This window comes from Mus musculus, chromosome 15, assembly GCF_000001635.26.
Source record: "Mus musculus strain C57BL/6J chromosome 15, GRCm38.p6 C57BL/6J".
In the NCBI taxonomy this organism is placed as follows: Eukaryota; Metazoa; Chordata; class Mammalia; order Rodentia; family Muridae; genus Mus; species Mus musculus.
In genome coordinates this window covers 101,743,664-101,763,504 of record NC_000081.6, presented here as the reverse complement: position 1 = coordinate 101,763,504, position 19,841 = coordinate 101,743,664, and the positions used below count along the sequence as shown (strand labels likewise).

Below are 19,841 nucleotides of genomic sequence, written 5' to 3'. Positions count from 1 at the left end.
GGTCATGCAGTGACAAGGGCAACTTCAGTGTGCTTTCTGCAGTGGTGTCAAGGAACCCATGGGCAGCATGGCTTCTTGCCACACAGCTGGCCACAGGACTGGCCTCAGCAGCAGGAGCCTCTACAGTCTTGGAGGGAATCAGCATACTTCCTACAATGTGGCAGGTGGCAGTGCTCGGGGCACAAGGCACAGCTTTGGATATGGGTATGGTGGGGGTCGAGGGAGTGGCTTTGCCAACAGCATGTTTGGCAGCATGGCCCTGGGGGCCAATTGTCCATCTGTGTGTCTGTCTGGGGGCATCTACCAGGTCACAGTCAACAAGAGCCTCCTGGCTCCCTTGAATGTGGAGCTGGACCCTGAGATCCAGAAAGTGCGTGCACAGGAGCGGGAGCAGATCAAGGCTCTGAACGACAAGTTCGCCTCCTTCATTGACAAGGTAAGTCTTACAGGAAGACATGATGTCATAGCAAGAGCAGTTCTCCTGTTTCCTGTGCAATATGGATGGATGGATGGATGGATGGATGGATGGATGGATGGATGGACAGGGCCTGGGTGGGATCCCTCTTCTCAAGGGGAAGAGAATAGAGTTACAAGCAGCCCAGAATCAGGGGGAGGAACAAATGAAGGTTGTCTCCTTGGGGAATCTTAGAGAGAAGGCAGGAAACTGGATAGAGGTAGTTTTTTTTTTTTTTTTTTTTTTTTTTGAGGGAAGTGTTGAGTTCCTGAAAGTCTAATAGTGGAGGGCATCTTTAGGTTTTTTTTTAAAGAACACAAACAGCTGAGAATCAAGCACAATCCAGAAGGCAGGGTTCACAGCACAGTTAGATGCAAGGGAGAATATCTCCTGGGTCCAGGGTCAGGCCACAGAAGAAACTAGGATGCTGCTTCCCAGGTAAGTGTGAAGCGACTGGGAATTCAGAAGACCAGGAAGGAGCACTTGTTAATGATCCCTGGGGAAAGAGAATTTGTTAATGATATCTGAGGGTGGGCAGTCAGGGCTCAACCCATAGGGAGTTTTACAAAACTCCCCTTCTTTTGGGAAGCCAATGGTGTACGTCTATGGGGCACAATATCTGTGTGGTTCCAGGTGGCTATGGGTTTGGGTTCCAGGTGCGCTTCTTGGAGCAGCAGAACCAGGTGCTGCAGACCAAGTGGGAGCTGCTGCAGCAGCTGGACCTGAGTAACTGCAGGAGGAACCTGGAGCCTGTTTATGAAGCCCACATCAGCAACCTTCGCAAACAGCTAGAGATGCTGTCTGGGGAAAGGGTACGGCTGGACCCAGACCTGAGGAAGATGAGGGATGTGGTGGAGGACTACAAGAAGAGGGGACCAGGCCAGCAAAGGTTCCTGGGTCAGGAGGTCAGCTCATGTGGTCTCTGGCTATGCGGGAGGTCCCCACCCTGTGACAGGTAGGAGTTTCTGGGCTCACCGGCCCTCTGGATGCTTAGTGGCTGGTTAGGGACTCTGTGTAGGCATTTGGGTATTTTCCTGGGATATAATGAGGGGACCCAAGGACTTCTTACTTATACCAGGAGCCTGTCAGCACTCACTTCTGGCAAATCAGTTACGTTTCTGGTTACTGTTACCAATGCCTGACAGGAAACAATGTAAGGAAAGAGAAGTTTACCTTGGCTCGTGGTTTGAGGGGATACTATTTTTCTTGGCAGGGGAGACACAGCAGCTGGTAGCTCCATGGTAATGGCAACCTTGTGGCAGTGGCTTGTTTCATGCTACCAACCAAAGGGCAGAGAGAGCTGAGGCTAGAAATAGGTCAAGCTTTAACTCCACAGCCATATGGCAGACAGTCAGATACCAGTCAATATTAGAAACTTCCACAACCTTCAAAACAGTACCATGTGCTGGGGACCAAGTGTTCAAACATGTGAGTCTGTAGGGTACATTTAACACTCAAATCATGATACCCAGAGATCCCAGCAGCTACAGGGCTTGCCCCATTAGTAGAAAAAGGAGGTTACCTGACAGAAAGAACCTCTGCCATCTCTCTCTTCTCCCACAGATACGAGGTTGAGATTACCCAACGTACAGCTGCAGAGAACGAGTTTGTGCTGCTTAAGAAGGTGAGACCAGAAGCACCCATGGGCTCTGGTCTCTCCTGTGCCTGTATCCTAAGCAGCTCTGTTCAGGACTGTTCTGTCCAGGACACCTGGAGAGGGTCTAAGGGCTGAATTCAGTTGGGACCAGAGTTATAGCTTCTAGCAAGTTAGAGAGGAAGGGCACACAGCCAGGAACTGGATAGGAAGGGACAGGAGAGAATCCTCGTGGGGACATTGGAAGGAATGTGGCTCAGCTCCATCTTCCTGTGTGGCTTGAGGAAAAGCAAACACCTCTGCAGGTGAAACAAAGGAAGACTGGTCCCCGTTCCCTTCCTCTGTTCCCAAAGGATCAGTCAGAGAAAAACTGATGTGAAGTGACTGGGCAAGTCAGATGCCTTCAGGACAGGGCAGCAGCAGAAGCAGGGTGATTGGTGGGATGAGAGATGGATGTGTTGATGATGTCATGGGGCCTCTTGGCAGGACGCAGATGCAGCCTACACAGTCAAGGTGGAACTTCAAGACAAGGTGGACTCTCTGGACAAAGACATCAAATTTCTCAAGTGTCTGTACGATGAAGTGAGGACACGTCTTTCCCCCACTGTTCTGCCTCAATCCAGTTGATAGCTTCCCAAAGGGACATCAGTGGGTGTGGGTGGGACTTAATACCACATCAGATAAAGACTCTTGCACAGACAAGTGTGACCAACTCTGTCCGAGATCACAGAAGCCTGATGGAGGAGAGGAGAGGATCTGGGGGCACTGATCCTGTTTCCATCCACAATCCAGGAGATTTCCCAGCTCCAGACTCATGCTAGTGAGACCTCTGTCATCCTGTCCATGGACAACAATCGAGATCTGGACCTGGCCGGCATCATTGCTGAAGTCCGTGCCCACTACGAGGACATCGCGCTCAAGAGCAAGGCTGAAGCTGAGATGTTGTACCAGACCAAGGTGGGGGCTGGTGGGGGAGGGGAAACCTCTCTCCTTCTTGGGAAAGATCATAGAAATATTGAGTAAGAGCTGGTTGCAGCCAAGGACCAGTGGCAATCTACCCAAAAGGTGTTCTCAGCGGGGCTATCAAACTAGTATGGATGGGCAAATCCAATGGAGAGGGACAGCGAGTCCTTCAGGAGGCATAGTGTTCCCCTTCTAACACAAATGCATTTACAGGGATGGGGGTACGTGACACAGGGATGGAGGATACAAGCTGGAGCCAGGTGGGAAGAGAAGGGAAAACCACGAGCTCCCTTTTGCTATGCATGGCGAGTTGGAAACCTCTCCTCCCCGTCAGCAAGTTGGAATTCTAAGAGCGTTCTGAGTGATAGGTTAGATAGTGAGGTAAGACACTTTGGGCAATCCTTCTCTAAGCCCTGTCTTCACAGTCATGAAAGCCCAGATGTGTCAACTTTCTATTTCTGAAACAAAATGGTGAGAAAAAAAGCAGCTGATGAGTGGGGAGGTTGAAACCAGTTGGTGAGTGGGGAGGTTTGTTTGGTCCTTGGTTGCAGAGGTTTCCATCTGCAGATTCTTGGTCTTGGGGGAGAGCAGTACATCATGGTGAGAGCTCATGCCAGAGGGGGCAGCTCAATTCCCAGCATCCAGGGAACAGAGAAGAAAGGAGAGAGTGGTTGGGTGCCTCAGGTCCCAAGATCTCCTTCAAGGGCTTGTTCCCAGTAACTTAAACTTTTTACTAGGACTTACCATTTATTAGTGGCAAGCTGGAGCCCAAGCTAGTAATACATGGGACTTAGGGGGAACAGTCCCAATTTAAACTATAGTACCACCAAGAAAGGATGGTAGCTGTAGTTCTATGTCACTATCCCTCCTGTCCCTTGTTCTTTGTCCACAAGCATGACACTTTCTCCATCCTAAAGTACATCATGAAGTGCTGGACACAGTACCCCACCTGAAGTGCTGGACACAGTACCCCACCTGAAGTGCTGGACACAGTACCCCACCTGAAGTGCTGGACATAATGCCCCACCTGAAGTGCTGGACACAATACCCTACCCCAGTCCCACTTGTAACCTCTTCTAAAGACACACCTGTCCTCAGACTTCCTTCCCCTCTCCCCTGCGCTGGGAAAGTGTTGAGGGAGAGCGTGAGCCTCCAAAGAGCTGGGCTGCCTCACTCATAGCTGCATCCAATGTCAGTGCCAGAGCCAAGTGGGATCTCTAGAAGACACCTCTCTGAATACAGGATGATGAACAAGGACAGGGTCAGAATGCTCATATCAGAGAGTGCTTATGAGTGGGAACTACATCCTGTCTACCCCGGAAGACTCAGGAAGGGAAACAAGCCAAGGTGGAGGGCCACATGAAGGTTCTGCCTATGATGGGGTCAGGGGGTTTTCTTGGTCAGAGCTGGAAGGGCACCTGAGTTCCAGCTTCACTGCCTCCACTTGAGGCTCACCTCAAGCACCCCGGGATAGGTGTGCTCCCCCTGAGTCACTCTGTGCCTTGTCTCTTCACCATCTTCCTGCCTCTGGGACACTAGATCCAGGAGCTGCAGCTGGCGGCTGGCTGCTATGGGGACAGCCTGAAACACATCAGGAGTGAGATGTTGGAGCTGGACCGGCTTATCCAGAGGATCCGCTGTGACATTGCTAACGTGAAGAAGCAGGTGGGCAGCAAACCTGAGAACAACTGACAAAGTTCTACGTGTGTGGTGGAAACTCTGGGCGGTCCTAGGGGGAGAAGCAGGTCCCCTTCTGGGGTGTCCCAGGCCTCTTTCTCACCTTGTATCAGAATGGGGAAGACACCATCTATCTCTGGCTTACCCATGATGCCCATTAGGTAGCCAAGTAGGAAAGGAGCAGAGACCTACCCTCCCCGCCCCGCTCCCCCCAGCTCTTCATTACCAGGGCAGGATTAGAGCGAGTGTTTCAGGTACCCTTGTGCTCAGTTATTTCTGTGTCCAACACATCTGTCCTGTGCCTTTTGTGTGTGCCCCTCTGAGACCAGGCCTTCTCCTAAGTGTCCAGTGCAAGGGACAAGACAGGCCTCTCTGTGCCCCTGCTGCATTCCTTTCCTCGTTCTGGGGCAGGGCCCCAGTGGAAGAGTGTAACAGCAAGTGAAGTCTCTGGATTCTCCCATCTGGGCCACAGGACTCTTATTTGTACTAGTCTCACCTAAAGACAGCAATTCTTAAATGTTGTCAGTGTGTGTGTGTGTGTGTGTGTGTGTGTGTGTGTGTGTGTGTGTGTGTGTGTGTGTGTATTCCTCTCAGGGACTCTCTGAGGAACCATGTCAACACAGTTAACAATGGATTATTACAGATACTTCTTTCTGCATCCCCAGGACCTCATGTGACATGGAGGAGTGGGGCACAGGAACACCTGTAAGACTCTATGGTTGGCTGGCTTACAGACTCCATCAGAAACACCTTCCTGTTAGCCCTTGAATTGTAGCAGCCTTGGGGGCTTCCTCAGAGTCCATCATCCAGGGCTGTAAGTTAGGCTATTTTAAAAGAGGACTGCCTTGTCTATTGAATTAAAGCATGGGAGCAGGCAGGGAGTCTAGATAAAGCTGAGTGCAGGAGGGCTCCAGCCATACTATCTTGGTACAAGAGACACAAAGGTTTTCCATAGCAAAAACCTGAATGTGACAGTGCCTAGACTTGCTGTCTGATCCCTGGGGGTGGTGTGGCTGGCATCTCAGGAGTCATTCTGCTGGATCTGGTAGGCAGGATCCTGTTACCCAGAACAGCTTTGACTTTAGGCTTTAGACAATGTTGATATACTGACATTTCTTCCTGCAATCCCAGCTTGCAGCCACTCCCAGGGGTCCCACCGTAACACCCTGTTTTCCTTATTTTTGAAAAATATGTGTGCATGTATATGCGTGAGTGTGGTGTATACACACACATATACACACATGCACATACACATGTGTACAGGTGTCCACACCTGTATGTGTACAGAGGCCAGAGGAGGACACTGGGAGCCTGATCTGTCAGCTTTGTATTGTCTCACTGAACTTGTAGCTAAGCTGGCTGTCAGCAAACCCCAATGATACTCTTTTTCCATTTCCCCACCACAGTGCTAGGGTTGCATGTGGGTACGTGGTCAAATCTAGTTTTTTTTTTTTTTTTATCTGTGTTTCAGGGACCTGGACGCAGGTCCTCAAGCAGTGTGGCTTTTACCTTCTCAGCTGTCTCCTAGCCCACAACCCTAAACATTTTTCTACAATGGAGAATGCAGACTAGGTTCTGGCCCTGGCTCTGTAGCTCCTTTCCTACACCCTGGGTCTCATCTGTATAACAAGGCTACTCTGTTACTCTACCACAGTCTTGATCAAATACCCAACAGAAGTAACTCAAGGGAGAAAGAACTTTGGGTTGCCGTGAGAGTCTATCATGACAGGCTGCCTAGTTACATCTACAGTTAGGAGACAGAGGATGATGACACTTGAGCTAGGTTAGCTTTCTTCTTTCAGAGGTGGTCTGGGACCAAAGCCTAGGGAATGGTACCGCCCACACTTAGGATGGGTCTTCCCACTTGAACCAACCAAATCAAGATAATTCCTCATAGGCACAACCGGAGCCTTGCCTCCTAGGCGATTCTACCAAGCTAATAATATCAACAAGCATGACTGGTATGATCTAGATCATATTTTATGTCTTGACAGTCTCTGTTCTTTATTCCCCAGTGTTCCAATCTGGAGATGGCCATCGCTGATGCTGAGCAGAGAGGGGACAGTGCCCTCAAGGATGCCTGGGCCAAGCTGGATGAGCTGGAGGGTGCCCTGCAGCAGGCCAAGGAGGAGCTGGCTCGGATGCTGTGTGAATACCAGGAGCTCATGGGCCTGAAGCTGTCACTGGACGTGGAGATCGCTACCTACAGGAAGCTACTGGAGGGCGAGGAGAACAGGTGAGGCCTGGAGGGCAACACCACTGTGCCAAGGGAGGAACAGCTGTAGTTTCTCAGGCAGAGAAAACATTTGGGAGCAGGAAGATGAGCACAGCCTTGCTGGCAATACCGTGAGAGAGGGCAGCGGTGGGTTGCCAGGTGATGTCAGAGGCCAGGTGACTATGTTGTGATACAAATGGAGCTGTGAGAAAACTGGATATAGTACTACCGGAGGATCCAGCAATACCTCTCCTGGGCATATATCCAGAAGATGCCCCAACTGGTAAGAAGGACACATGCTCCACTATGTTCATAGCAGCCTTATTTATAATAGCCAGAAGCTGGAAGGAACCCAGATGCCCCTCAACAGAGGAATGGATACAGAAAATGTGGTACATCTACACAATGGAGTACTACTCAGCTATTAAAAAGAATGAATTTATGAAATTCCTAGCCAAATGGATGGACCTGGAGGGCATCATCCTGAGTGAGGTAACACATTCACAAAGGAACTCACACAATATGTACTCACTGATAAGTGGATATTAGCCCAAAACCTAGGATATCCAAGATATAAGATACAATTTCCTAAACACATGAAACTCAAGAAAAATGAAGACTGAAGTGTGGACACTATGCCCCTCCTTAGAAGTGGGAACAAAACACCCTTGGAAGGAGGTACAGAGACAAAGTTTGGAGCTGAGATAAAAAGATGGGCCATGTAGAGACTGCCATATCCGGGGATCCATCCCATAATCAGCTTCCAAATGCTGACACCATTGCATACACTAGCAAGATTATGCTGAAAGGACCCTGATATAGCTGTCTCTTGTCAGAGTATGCCTGGGCCTAGCAAACATAGAAGTGGATGCTCACAGTCGGCTATTGGATGGATCACATGGCCCCCAATGAAGGAGCTAGAGAAAGTACCCAAGAAGCTAAAGGGATCTGCAACCCTATAGGTGGAACAACATTATGAACTAACCAGTACCCCGGAGCTCTTGACTCTAGCTGCATATGTATCAAAAGATGGCCTAGGCGGCCATCACTGGAAAGAGAGGCCCATTGGACACGCAAACTTTATATGCCCCAGTACAGGGGAACGCCAGGGCCAAAAAAGGGGAGTGGGTGGGTAGGGGAGTGGGGGTGGGTGGCTATGGGGGATTTTTGGTATAGCATTGGAAATGTAAATGAGCTAAATACCTAATAAAAAATGGAAAAAAAAAAAAAAACAAATGGAGCTGTGAGGACAGACAGATTGATGCATGCTAGCAATATGGTCCCAGTAGACCATGCTGTCTATAGGATGGAGGTGTGAGTCTTCACATGTTGACCAAAGAAAGAAACAGAGTCTTTCTCTATAGTCCAGGCTGGCCTCAAACTCATGGTGATCCTTCTGTCTCAGCCTCCTGAGTGGTCTTATCTTTTAACTTTCTGTATTACAGGATGTCTGGTGAGAACCCATCTTCTGTGAGTGTCTGTGAGTATCCTAGAGATGGGTTGGGTTGAGGAAGCCAGGAACCCTGGGATAGAGATGCAGGAAGCCAGTGGCCCTGGGATACAGTGATGCTCCAGGCCAGGGGCCCTGGGATACAGCAAATGCTTGAGGCCAGGGGTCTTGGGCTACAGAGATGCAGGAAGCCAGGGTCCCTGGGATACAGAGATGTACTATCAACCATAATCTTACTACACCTAGAAGTTTCTGCTGTCCTGGGAAAGTTATCAGCACCAGAGCAACATTTCCCACCTTTGTCCCCAGGAAAGAGTGATTAAAATTCTTATCTGTCTCTTTTGCTGTCCATCCCCTGGGGTACTGCTCTCTAGAGAATGGCTTGGGAATGGCCGCTTTCCAGGATATCTCAGACAGCAGGCAGCATGTCTATTCTGTACGGTCCCCATACAGTGCAGCACATACCAAGGTATCAATCACTGCATTGTTTATGTATATTGACTTCTGAGGATGGTCGTAGGATTAGGGCCTCCTTTGAGATGGCAGTTGCCATGGCTGTCACTTGCTGACAGACACCTGCTTTGGTCTATTTGTCCACAGCTGTCATCAGCAGCAGTTGTGGGTCCTGTGGTTATCATCCAAGCTCCATGATCTCTGACTCTGAGGCTGGCAATGCAGTTGGTAGCCCCAGCACCCCTCGAAACAGCCAGTCCAAGACTAGAGGATCAAGTGTAGACCCCAGGGATGCTCAGGACGAGAGCGCTGCTGCTGCTGGTACCCTGGCCAGGAAGACCACTTGATCAGCCCACCACTCCACTCACCTCAGTGTCTGGAGAAAGAATGCCTTTGCTACTGCCCAGAGATGCCTGTGACACTTGAAACCTCCACCCCTGGGTTTTAGGACTGCTTCTAGTACACTTTACTACCCACTCTCTACTAAGTTCTGATTGACACGGTCAGTCTTCCCATGTTGGTGGGTCCCATGCAGGCTTCTGACTTTTTGTACCTTCAGGCAGCAGGAGGCTTAAGAAGCACAAGCCCCCATTGACTTCTTGAGCTAAGGAGGATATGATAATCCAGAGAGGGAAGAGGACAGTGATGGAGAGAAAAGGGGGGCATTGAAGTCATGTTCTCAATTGTCTAGATTTTCTGGCCTTCTTAGAAGGAGTGGGATTTTTGACAGCCTTTCTCTGTCCCATTAGTGAGGCCATTGTAGATTGTTGAGGAGAAAGTGTACATGTTTGCAGGTCCCCCCCGTGAGCTCCTATTCACAGAGCTGTGTGGAAGAGAACAGGGCTGCTTACCACCTGTACCACCACCTTTATTAGAAATAATAGCTACTTTCACCTGCCGAGCACCTATTACGAGGCAGGTTGTCAGGAACCCTGTATGTGTTGCCCCAGATTCTCACTTAATCCTGCAGGGAACGCACAAGTCACATCATTGGGACACAGAGGAAAGCTGCTTCTTAGCCTGGGTGAACTAGCCCTTGTCACACACCCATGAGCCAGCTCGGGCCTGGCAGACAGCAGATTTCATGTTTCGCTGGTATGTGACGATCGTCACCACAGGAAGGCACGTCAAAGTCAAAGTCCTCGATGGGGCAACAGGTGACAATGGCTTTCGTGAGGACTGTGGCTGTGTTCGGTTCTTGCTCCTCTCCCTGGGGCTCTGATCTCCAGGACCTTATGACTCTAGTGCTACTACTGAGAGCTGAATCCAGCAGGTGCACTTAGCCTTGACTCTGCATGGTCCTATCCTGTAAGTCATGAGTTACTGTGTGAATAGTCTTAAGAATGGCACCATCCTATCCCTCCCTTGTGTGACCTAAGGAGTCTAAATTTCTACTGTGTGCACAATAAACCACCTTTGAGCAGGATCAGACAGAGGTGCACGTCTGTCAGTCTGTCATTCTCTCAGAATGTTCCACTGAGGACAATGGGACCCACCTTCACAGCCCTCCTGGGTGGCTGGAGGCCAAGCCACGGGAAGCTCAGGAAGTCTCTTCAGGCTGCAGGAAGAGGCAGAAACACAAAGCAATGAATGCACTTGTGTCTCTCACATCATCTACAAGAGCAAACCACATGTGTGCGACACACAAATACAACAGCTAAAACCGTAAAGCTCCTGGAAGAAAATGAAAGGGAAAAATTTGTGTAACTCTGGGACCAGGATCAGATGAGACAAAATAGAGAAACTACTGGTGTTCGTGGAAGTTTAAAAAGAATCAAAAGACGTTCCTTTGCTTTATTTCATTTTGTTTGAGACAAGGCCTCTGTAGCCCAGGCTGGCCTTAGCCCAGGCTGGTCTTGAATTGATCAGACTCTTCCTTCCTCCAGCCTTGAGATTACAGGCATGAACCACTATGGTCAGAATTGTCTAAGACTTTAAGCCAAGTTAAGGGGATTTTCCTGGGGAGACAGGAACACACATCTCACGGCAGATAGGGCTCTGAGGACAGGCCAAAGAAGTGATTCCGTCCAGGTCTATCTAACTTAGTGAACAGAGGTGGGGGCAGGTGCTTATAGGGGCTTACAAGCCGGAGTTTGGAAGAGGAGCTATGTACAGGAGCATGGTTAACTCAAAGGCAGCTGAGTCACCAAAAGCTCATGCCAGCACAGGTGACGAACCAGGAAAGCCATGCTTCCGGGGCTTCTGCCGAGCTTGTAGTCAGCCCCCGAGGACACTGTCTCCTTGGTGATGGCTTACTACTGTTAGAACTTCGGGTGGCCTTGTGACTGCTGGAATTTTCTGTGCTTTCTGGGTCTGATAAATTTTATGAGTTTTATAAGTGTTCCTCCTCCTTTCAGGAGGGAGCTCTTTAGCACACAGTAAACTGCTACACAATTCACATTATTAAGAAAATGTGGAGAGCTAAGCACGGGTGTGGTGTGTACGATGTAATCTCTGAATCTCAGGGGCGGAGGCAAGAGGATTGTGAGTTTAAGGCTACACAGTCAGACCCTCTCTCAAGGAATAAAAATGTGAGGGGGTGAGAGATTAAAGGAAAATGCAATCTGCAAAAGGAGAAAAGTATTTATAAATCATTTTTCTTGTAAGGGTCTAGTATCCAGATTATGAAAGGAACTCCTGCAACTTCACAGGACAAGGACAGCCTAGTTAAGAAAGGTGCAAAGGGGCCAGAGAGATGGTTCAGCAGTTAAGAGCACTGCCTGCTCTTCCAGGAGACCCAAATTCAATTTCCAGTGTGCACATCAGGTGGTTCACAACCACCTGTAATTCCAGCTCCAGAGGGAGACCAACATCCCTGGCTTCTTCGTACATCTGCATCCACATGCACAACCCTTCCCACAATTAAAATTGATATATTTTTTAAAAAATAGAAGTGTGCAAAGGACATTAGTGGATTTTCACCTAAAGAAAGTATATGTATGGTCAATGAACACATGAAAGTATGTTCAACATAATTAGACTTTATGAAAAGGGGGACCAAACCCACAATTTATATCTTATAAGACAATTTAATATTAAAAACATTAATATAGAGAGGGAAATAACAGATACTGGTGAGGATGAAGAGAAGCTGAAATTTTTGTGCTTTTGGTTTTGTTTTGAGATAGGATTTCATTGTGTAGCCCCGTTTGGCCTGGAGCTCACTCTGTAGACCAGGCTGGCCTCATGGTCTTAAAGATCCACTTGCTTCTGCCTCCCAAGTACTGGGCTTAAGGGTATGTGCTACTAAGCCCGGTGCTACTAAGGTTAGAATCTTTGTATGGTCCTGGTGGGAATGGATTGTTGGCTCAGCAGTTAAGAGCACTTGGGACCCTTGCAGAAGATGCAGGTTTGGTTCCTACTCCCCACACATGGTGGTTCTCAATCATCTCCCATTCTAGGGGATCCCGTGCCTTCTTCTGATGTCAGTAGGCACTAGGCATGTATGTGGTACACATACATACACACAAGTACACATACATACAACATAATAAAATAAATATAAGGATTATCATGTGCCAGTAAGTCCACTCCTAGAAATACAGGCAAAAGAACTGAAATCAGATATTCCAACAGTACATGTAACATAGATGCTCAGAACTGTACTATACAAAACAGCCCAAACATCTGTCAGTGAGTGAATAGAAAACTGGGGTAAAGTACTTACGTAAACAATGACTGTCTTTTTTTAATCCGTGAAAAGAAATGCTGTAGCATTATTTGTTACAATGTGAGTGACTCCTGGGGAAAGTCATGCTAAATAAGAGAGAGAGAGAGAGAGAGGCAGACATAGACAGAGAGAGGGACAGAGACAGAAACAGACAGGCAGAGACAGACAGAGGGACAGAGACAAACAGAGAGAGACACAGACAGAAAGACACACAGACAGAGACACAGTGAGACAAAGAGAGACATACACACAGACAGAAACACAGACAGAGACAGACAGACAGAGATAGGGACAGAAACAGGCAGAGACAGAGACACAGTGAGATACAGAGAGACATAAATACAGACTGAGACACACAGAGAGACAGAGAAAGGGACAGAGATAGTCCGAGACAGAGAGAGACTCAGAGAGAAGGAGAGGGAGAGGGAGAGGGAGAGGGAGAGAGAGAGAGAGAGAGAAAGAGAGAGAGAGAGGGAGAGAGAGAGAGAGTTTTCCCCATTGCATGACCTATTCATAGAAAGTATCCAGATTAGGAAATCCAAATATTCAGAAACAGGGGGAATAGCAGATTGGTGGCAATAGATGCAGGGCTTTCTTTGGGGTGATGAAATGTTTTGGAACTAGGCAGATCTGGTTGTCTATACCACTGGGAACATAGAAATGTCACTTAACTGTTCACTAAAGTGGTTAGTTTTATGGTCTATAAATTTCATTTCAATAAAACTAAAATTGAATGTGAGAGTGTTAAACTAAAGAGGCCATAAAAACGGTATCCCTAGACTTAAATTCCCAGTCCTTCCATGATTCATCAAATGGTATGGCAAGGGGAACTGTCCAGGGCTAATAGAACACAGGGACAACATACTCTCTATTCAGCTGGCTTTGAGCAGGGCAAACTCATCTGTGATGGCCGAGAGATAAATAACTGGGACACTGGCTTCCACACAATGAGGCAGCTGTAGGTTTTCTTACCTGGTCATCTGATTATGTAACTAGCTACCTGGGTCTCAAGCTTGGCATGGTGGACAGCTGGTAGCCCAGTGCCTGTGTTTGCCTTGGCGAGCTAAAGCAATGGAAGCTGACAAATTACAACACATCTTTCTCAGCCAGAACTGTGGCCCCTGCCCTGGAGCTTGGATCAGGATGTGTGTGTGTGTGTGTGTGTGTGTGTGTGTGTGTCCACACCTGTGTACGTGTTCACATGTGTATCTGTGTATATAGGTAGGCTATGGTTCAACTTCAGATATCTTTGTCTATTGCTCTCCACTCTATATCTATCTATCTATCTATCTATCTATCTATCTATCTATCTATCTATCTATCTATCTATCTATCATCTACCTATCTATAGGTTCTCTCCTTGAACTTGGAGCTCATCAGCCAGATTTAGCTACTCTGATTGGCCAGCGAGCCCCTGGGATCCTCCTATCTGTGCCTCCCAGTGCTAGAATTGCAGGCATCTCCCACCAGGCCTGGTTTCTATGCAGGTGCTCAGCATCTGAGCTCCGTTGCTCACATTTTTATGGTAAGCACTTTGACCACTGGAGTTACCTTCCTAACCTTTTAGATCAGGTATTTAAGATAGAATCTTGCTTCTCTCCATTCAGGATTCAGCAGAAGAGATCAAGCTTTACTGGGCCGAGAAGTCCTCTAAGGCAGGCTGTCTTCCTTTATCACTGTATGGTAGATGCCTGGCATAGAGAGGCAGCTTGACAAATGCTGACTGAGTCATTTGGGAAGGGACCATCCTCTCAGCCCTCTCCTGCTTCCATAGTCTCGGGGTTGGGTGGAAGTCGTGAATGACTACCTCACCCTGTCAGCAGCTGGAGTCATGGCCTCCGTTTGTGGGCTATCATTGAGCAAGAATACTTTGGAGTTAGAGACAGAAGCACTCTGGGACAGAGGGACAGGATCCAAACAACTTGGTATTTACTTACCACTACTGGTCAAGAGTTAGACAGACAAGAAGAAGCAGAAACCAGAGGCTCTGGGAGGTGAGAGTTGAGTGTGTGCACAGAAAGCCAGGCTATGAGAGGCCCAGGTCACAGGCTATGGCCACTCTACCAGCAGCCAAGCTATGGTGCAGTTCCTCACCTCTGTGCCACCTCATGGAAATTGCCAAATTTCCTTTGGCATTAATGTCTCCCTTAAGAAGCAGGGATAATAATAGTGCCAGCCTTCAGGGCTGTTGTGAGGATTAGATGAATTAATATATGTGAGGTGCTTAGAACCACGGCTGGCACGATGAACCCTGACTAAGTGTTAGCTAGCCCAGTCACGGTCACCTTCCTTATTACTATTTACAGGGTATCTTCTTCCATCCACCTTGGGGAGTAGGTGGAACGGATGTTGGTGTCTCCTCATTAGGGATGTAGAGAAGGTAGAAGCCCTACCCACTGTTACATAGGTCATGAGTGGCTCAGGAGAGACTATGACATGGATGCTTAAGAGTCCCAAGTCCACACACTATGCCAGAAGTGTGGAGTCAGCAGGTAAAGAAGAGATGCTCAACCATGCCCAAGGGAAGTATCCTGGTTGGAGGTGACAGGGGACAGAACTGGCCCGAATGACATCTCACAAAGCAAAACCCGCACTGTGGCTGGGTGGGAGCAGAGCTGCGTTCAGTACATGTCCCTGTCCTTTATGCCCAGCTCCTTGGGGGTGAGCTCACCTTTGGCCTTTTAAGTACTAAACCTGCTGAGCACCTAGGGACTGCAGTCAGTCCAGCTGACTCAGGCTGAGGGCACTGCCTACCTGAGGCCATGCAAGCCTGCAAGGAGACCCTGTTTGGGGAATTCACAGACAGCACACTCATGACCTTCTCCATCAGCCGGGGACGCCTGCAAGGACATGAGCTGATGTCATTCAAATAGCCCAGCTCATTTTCTCTAATCTTGGAGATAATTACTTTGCTCAGAAAACTACCCGGCCCTCTCCTGGTGCCTCTCACCTCTCCCACTCCCAATTCTACCCACAGAGGAACAGATTTTGCCTCAGATGTTCAGTTTAGGTTTCTTCAGACTCAACAGTCTTCAGTAGCTCCCTGTCTTACACACAGCTTGGGTTCTGGAACTTCTCTGCCCAAGGTTTCCCTCTCCTCACAATCACTTCAGCCTACTCAGTGGCCTCATTTCCTCACAAATGACCTGTGTCTCACCATCCTGGGCGGCTTCCCTGATTTATTTTATGTAACTACATTTCAAATATCATCCCCTTTTCCTGGTTTCCCCTCTGCAAACCCCCTATCCCATCCCCCCTTATCCTGCTTCTATGAGGGTGCTCCGCCACCCATCCACCCACTCCTGCCTCTCCACCCTAGCATTCCTCTACACTGGGGCATCAAGCCTTCATGGGACCAAGGGTCTCCCCTCCCATTGGTGCTAGATAAGGCCCCTTCAGCTCCTTCAGTCCTTTCCCAACTCTTCCATTGGGGTCCCTGTGCTCAGCCTGATAGTTGGCTGCAAGCCTCTGCATCTGTATTGGCCAGGATCTGGCAGAGCCTCTCAGGAGACAGTGGTATCAGGCTCCTGTCAGCAAGCACTTCTTGGCATCTGCAATAGTGTCTAGGTTTGGTGTCTGCATATGGATGGATCCCTAGGTGGGAACACTCTCTGGGTGGCCTTTCCATTAATCTCTGCTCTACTCTTTGTCCCTGTATTTCCTTTAGACAGGAGCAATTCTGGGTTAAAATTTTGGAGATGGGTGGGTGGCCCTAGCCCTCAACCAGGGGGCCATCCTAACCTCTGGATATGGTTCCCTGACTTCTTAGAACGGTCAATTCAATGCTTCCTCCCTTAAAGGATTGGAATCCAAGCCTCTCCTGCAGGCTGCCTGTGTGCTTAGAATCCAAGCCTCTCCTGCAGGCTGCCTGTGTGCTTAGAATCCAAGCCTCTCCTGCAGGCTGCCTGTGTGCTTAGAATCCAAGCCTCTCCTGCAGGCTGCCTGTGTGCTTAGAATCCAAGCCTCTCCTGCAGGCTGCCTGTGTGCTCTTAGTTTCTCAAGGTCACATCTTTGCTCATTTCCTTCTCCAACCCCGAAACTGCAGTCTCATGGGCTCAAGTCTGTCCTAGAGATTTTCTCTCAAGAGGCTTATTGGCCCAAGACCTCTGCAAAGGGACAGCAGATGCACCAAACAAAACCATGGAACACAAACAAACGTGTCAACTGATTGTTGCCACACTCAGAAGCACAGATGCAAAGAAAACTACAATTTAAATAAAAGAACTAAGTACACAGCCAAGAGCCATACCACGGAAGATCCTTGGGACCCTCATCACGCTCAGAAAACACCATTTCTCTCATGTAGACATCATGAACAGAAGACCAGAGTGCAGAGGAGACAGGCCAGGCCAGAAGCCAGGGTTTCAGCAATTTTTCAGAGAAGAGGGATATGGGCCAAGTTGATTAGATAAGCCACTTTCCTTTCCCTTGAATGTCCAAGCCAGATCTTCCTGGTATCTTCAGGGTTTTATTCTATATCTATCTCCATCACCTCTCTATTTCACAGGTGAGCAACGCTGTCTCCCTAAGACATGTGCGGATAGGTGAGCATCACTAAAAGTCAGTTTTTTTTTTACAGAGAGCCACCTGTGTAGGGACAGGTGGGTAAGGTCTCCATCATCAGGTCATGGGATTCCCAAAGCATGGGGTCTGCCTTCTCCTGCCCACAATTCTCTCCAGATCTCAACTAGGACACAGGCAAAGGCAGAGGCCTTTGTGAACTGGGGCTCCATTTGGTCTTTTTTTTTTTTAATCCCTCCCTTTACCCTCTAGCAAAATGTAAGCATCCCAGGTACCCGATCTGGGCCCACCCTTCCTGTGGGTGGTCCAGAACTCTGTTGCTTCCTCCACAATTATCATCCTCATCAACAACACTGGGCGTTGTGTTCCTAATGGCCAGGATCTGATTAGTTTACGGCACTGTGTAAATGACTCGGTAATAACCCAGTGAACTGTTTCTCTCAGGGACACTGAGAGTAAGCGCTTTGGAGGCAGGCTGCTTTGGACTGTTTCCATCAGAATTTGGTTCTGTGTCCAACAAATATTTGATAAATGGGCCAACAGAAATAGATGTGACATAATGTCTTTAAAGTGCTTCCTACTGAGTTTTATACCTGGCAGCCACTTGGTTGAGTGTGGCTATCACTACTATTATTATTCGTAATGGTCAATTTTCTGGGATCGGCAGCAGTCTAGGAGAGCCTGGGGCAGATAGGGTCACCACCCCTTCCCTGTCCTCAGCATCTCATGCCACCGTGTGGGAATGTGCTGATGAAGGTGCCATGCTGGAGAGGAAGGAGGGAAGACAGGCCGAGCCTCTGGCTCTTTAGTCACCAACACCGGTTATTGGACATTAAGAATGTGTCAGGCCTTAGGGAGTGCTTCCTGTGGAATAACACGAACAGACCTTGACGTTCCTGGGTTAATGTCTATTGTTACATTCTCTGTGGGAGAAGCTGAGACCAGAAAGGCCAAACTGAGTGGTGGAGAAGAAGTTGATTCCCTGGGGTCCAGGCTACCATCTGGTGCCACTCCAGGTGATCAAAAGTCCAGCATCCATCTCGGCTCTTTACCGTGTCTCCAGTGAGGGACTGCCTCCTGGGAGGGTTAGGGTTAGTAGGTCCAGACCTGCAAGGGGCCCACAGAAGGAGGCATCACTGGCTCCTGGACCTTCATCATGCTCAGAAAACACCATTTCTCTCATGTAGATGTCATGAATAGAAGACCAGAGTGCAGAGGAGACAGGCGAGGTCGGAAGCCAGGGTTTAGGCAGAATTCAGAGAAGAGGGATGTGGGACAGAGGTGGTGACAGAAGTAGTCAGGGGTGGGTCAGGATAGCTTAGGTAAACATGAGGGGGCACTAAGATGAGGCCAGAGGACGAGGTGTCCATGGGCAGACAGGGAGCAGTAAGCAACAGTGGGTGGGTAGGAGCAGAGGATGCAGGGCACAGCTGCCTGGGCAGGGGTGCTGCCATGTATGTCAGAGGACTGTGTTGCTGGCAAAACCCTTGACAGGGGTTCTGTGCCAGGGCTATGCTCTGAGAGCGCAGAAAAAGCCCGTCAGCATCACACAGACATTCTGTGGGAACTGAGTGGCGGCTAACAGGGCTGGGGGAGTAGGAGAGGGGAGGGGTGCGGAGGGGTGGTAGGAGAGGGCCATGCTAGGCGTCTTTGGTCTGGAGAAGCTCTGCTATACTCACAAAGGAAGCTAAGATGGTGCATGGTGTGGATGCGGGAGGAGCAGCAAGGAAGTTGTTACCATGTATCCAAGAGCATGTCCAGGACAGAGAGAGGGGGGCGGAGCTCAGACCCAGCTATAGTGGTCTAGGAGGATCTGTGAGGAGGGCTGGGTACAGTGTGAGAGAATAAAAGATAGGAGAGGTGGGTGAAGGATGGATGCAGAGAGGGGGAGAAGAGGGTGGAGGGAGCAAGCTATAACATTTTGATGTCAGTGATGAAGACAAGACAGCAGGAAAGAATAGGAAGGGATACAGCCAAGGAGAGAGTAGGCTTCGTGCCCACTGAATCCAGACAGAGCCCTAGCCCAGCCCATGTCCAGATTTTTCTCCCTTTGAAATCCTACTCAGATGAGAGCCCCACCTCACTATGGGGCCTTGTCAGTGACTTTTGAGGGAGGCCATTCTCCAGGAGTGAGACAGCCATGGCCTGGACAGAATGATTAATGGAGGGACTGGGGCCCATCATGGGAGCCTCCGACCTGGGATAGAGGGGACCACAGACAGGGAGCACATACCAAAAAACCGAAGAATACAACATAAAACCTGATGTGGTGTACAGCTATATTCCCATTGAGGGCTTTCTGGCATTAGCTGTGTGAAATCTAGATGCCTAGGAATGGCCCCAGCCAGGTTGGACTCCCCAGTTCCCAGGCCTGGGCAGTAGTAGCTGGAGGGAGGGCCCATGGGTGACAATTGATTCCTGCCCTTACTGTGAACATGCAGATGAACATGGCAGGAGACAGGCATGATGAATTGGAGGTTTCGTGGGGCACCTTTGAACTCCCCAGACCGTGTGGTCCTCTGTGCTTTCTGCCCATGGAGTCCCCACCAAACTCCACTCTCTTGCCTTTTCATTTTCCCCAAGAGCCAGAGGCTTGTCCTTTCCTTCAGTCTCTTACCGGCTTTATTTACTATGGGGTTGACAGCTGTGCTGGGCATTGTCTACCTCTCTGGAAAGTGTGATAAGCACATGGCTGTCATTTAGCCCACAGTCGTTGTGACACAGGTCCCATGATAAAAATAGGGTCCTGTCATCCTGGTACCCCAAAAGGAGAGACCCACTTCTCTCCATGGCTTATATCTGCAGGAGGCCTGGTGAGAAAGTCTGCTGGAGAATGGCCTCCCT

At 49.0% G+C, this 19,841-nt stretch overlaps 1 pseudogene across 1 annotated transcript; it reads left to right on the top strand.

The window, feature by feature from the left end:
* Nucleotides 1-9,246, top strand: Krt74 (keratin 74; annotated as a pseudogene). Its single transcript, NR_033444.1, has 9 exons — nt 1-436; nt 1,111-1,266; nt 2,018-2,078; nt 2,535-2,630; nt 2,841-3,005; nt 4,551-4,676; nt 6,704-6,924; nt 8,349-8,383; nt 8,954-9,246. The product of NR_033444.1 is annotated as a keratin 74 (transcript).
* The last annotated feature ends 10,595 nt before the right edge of the window (nt 9,247-19,841 follow it).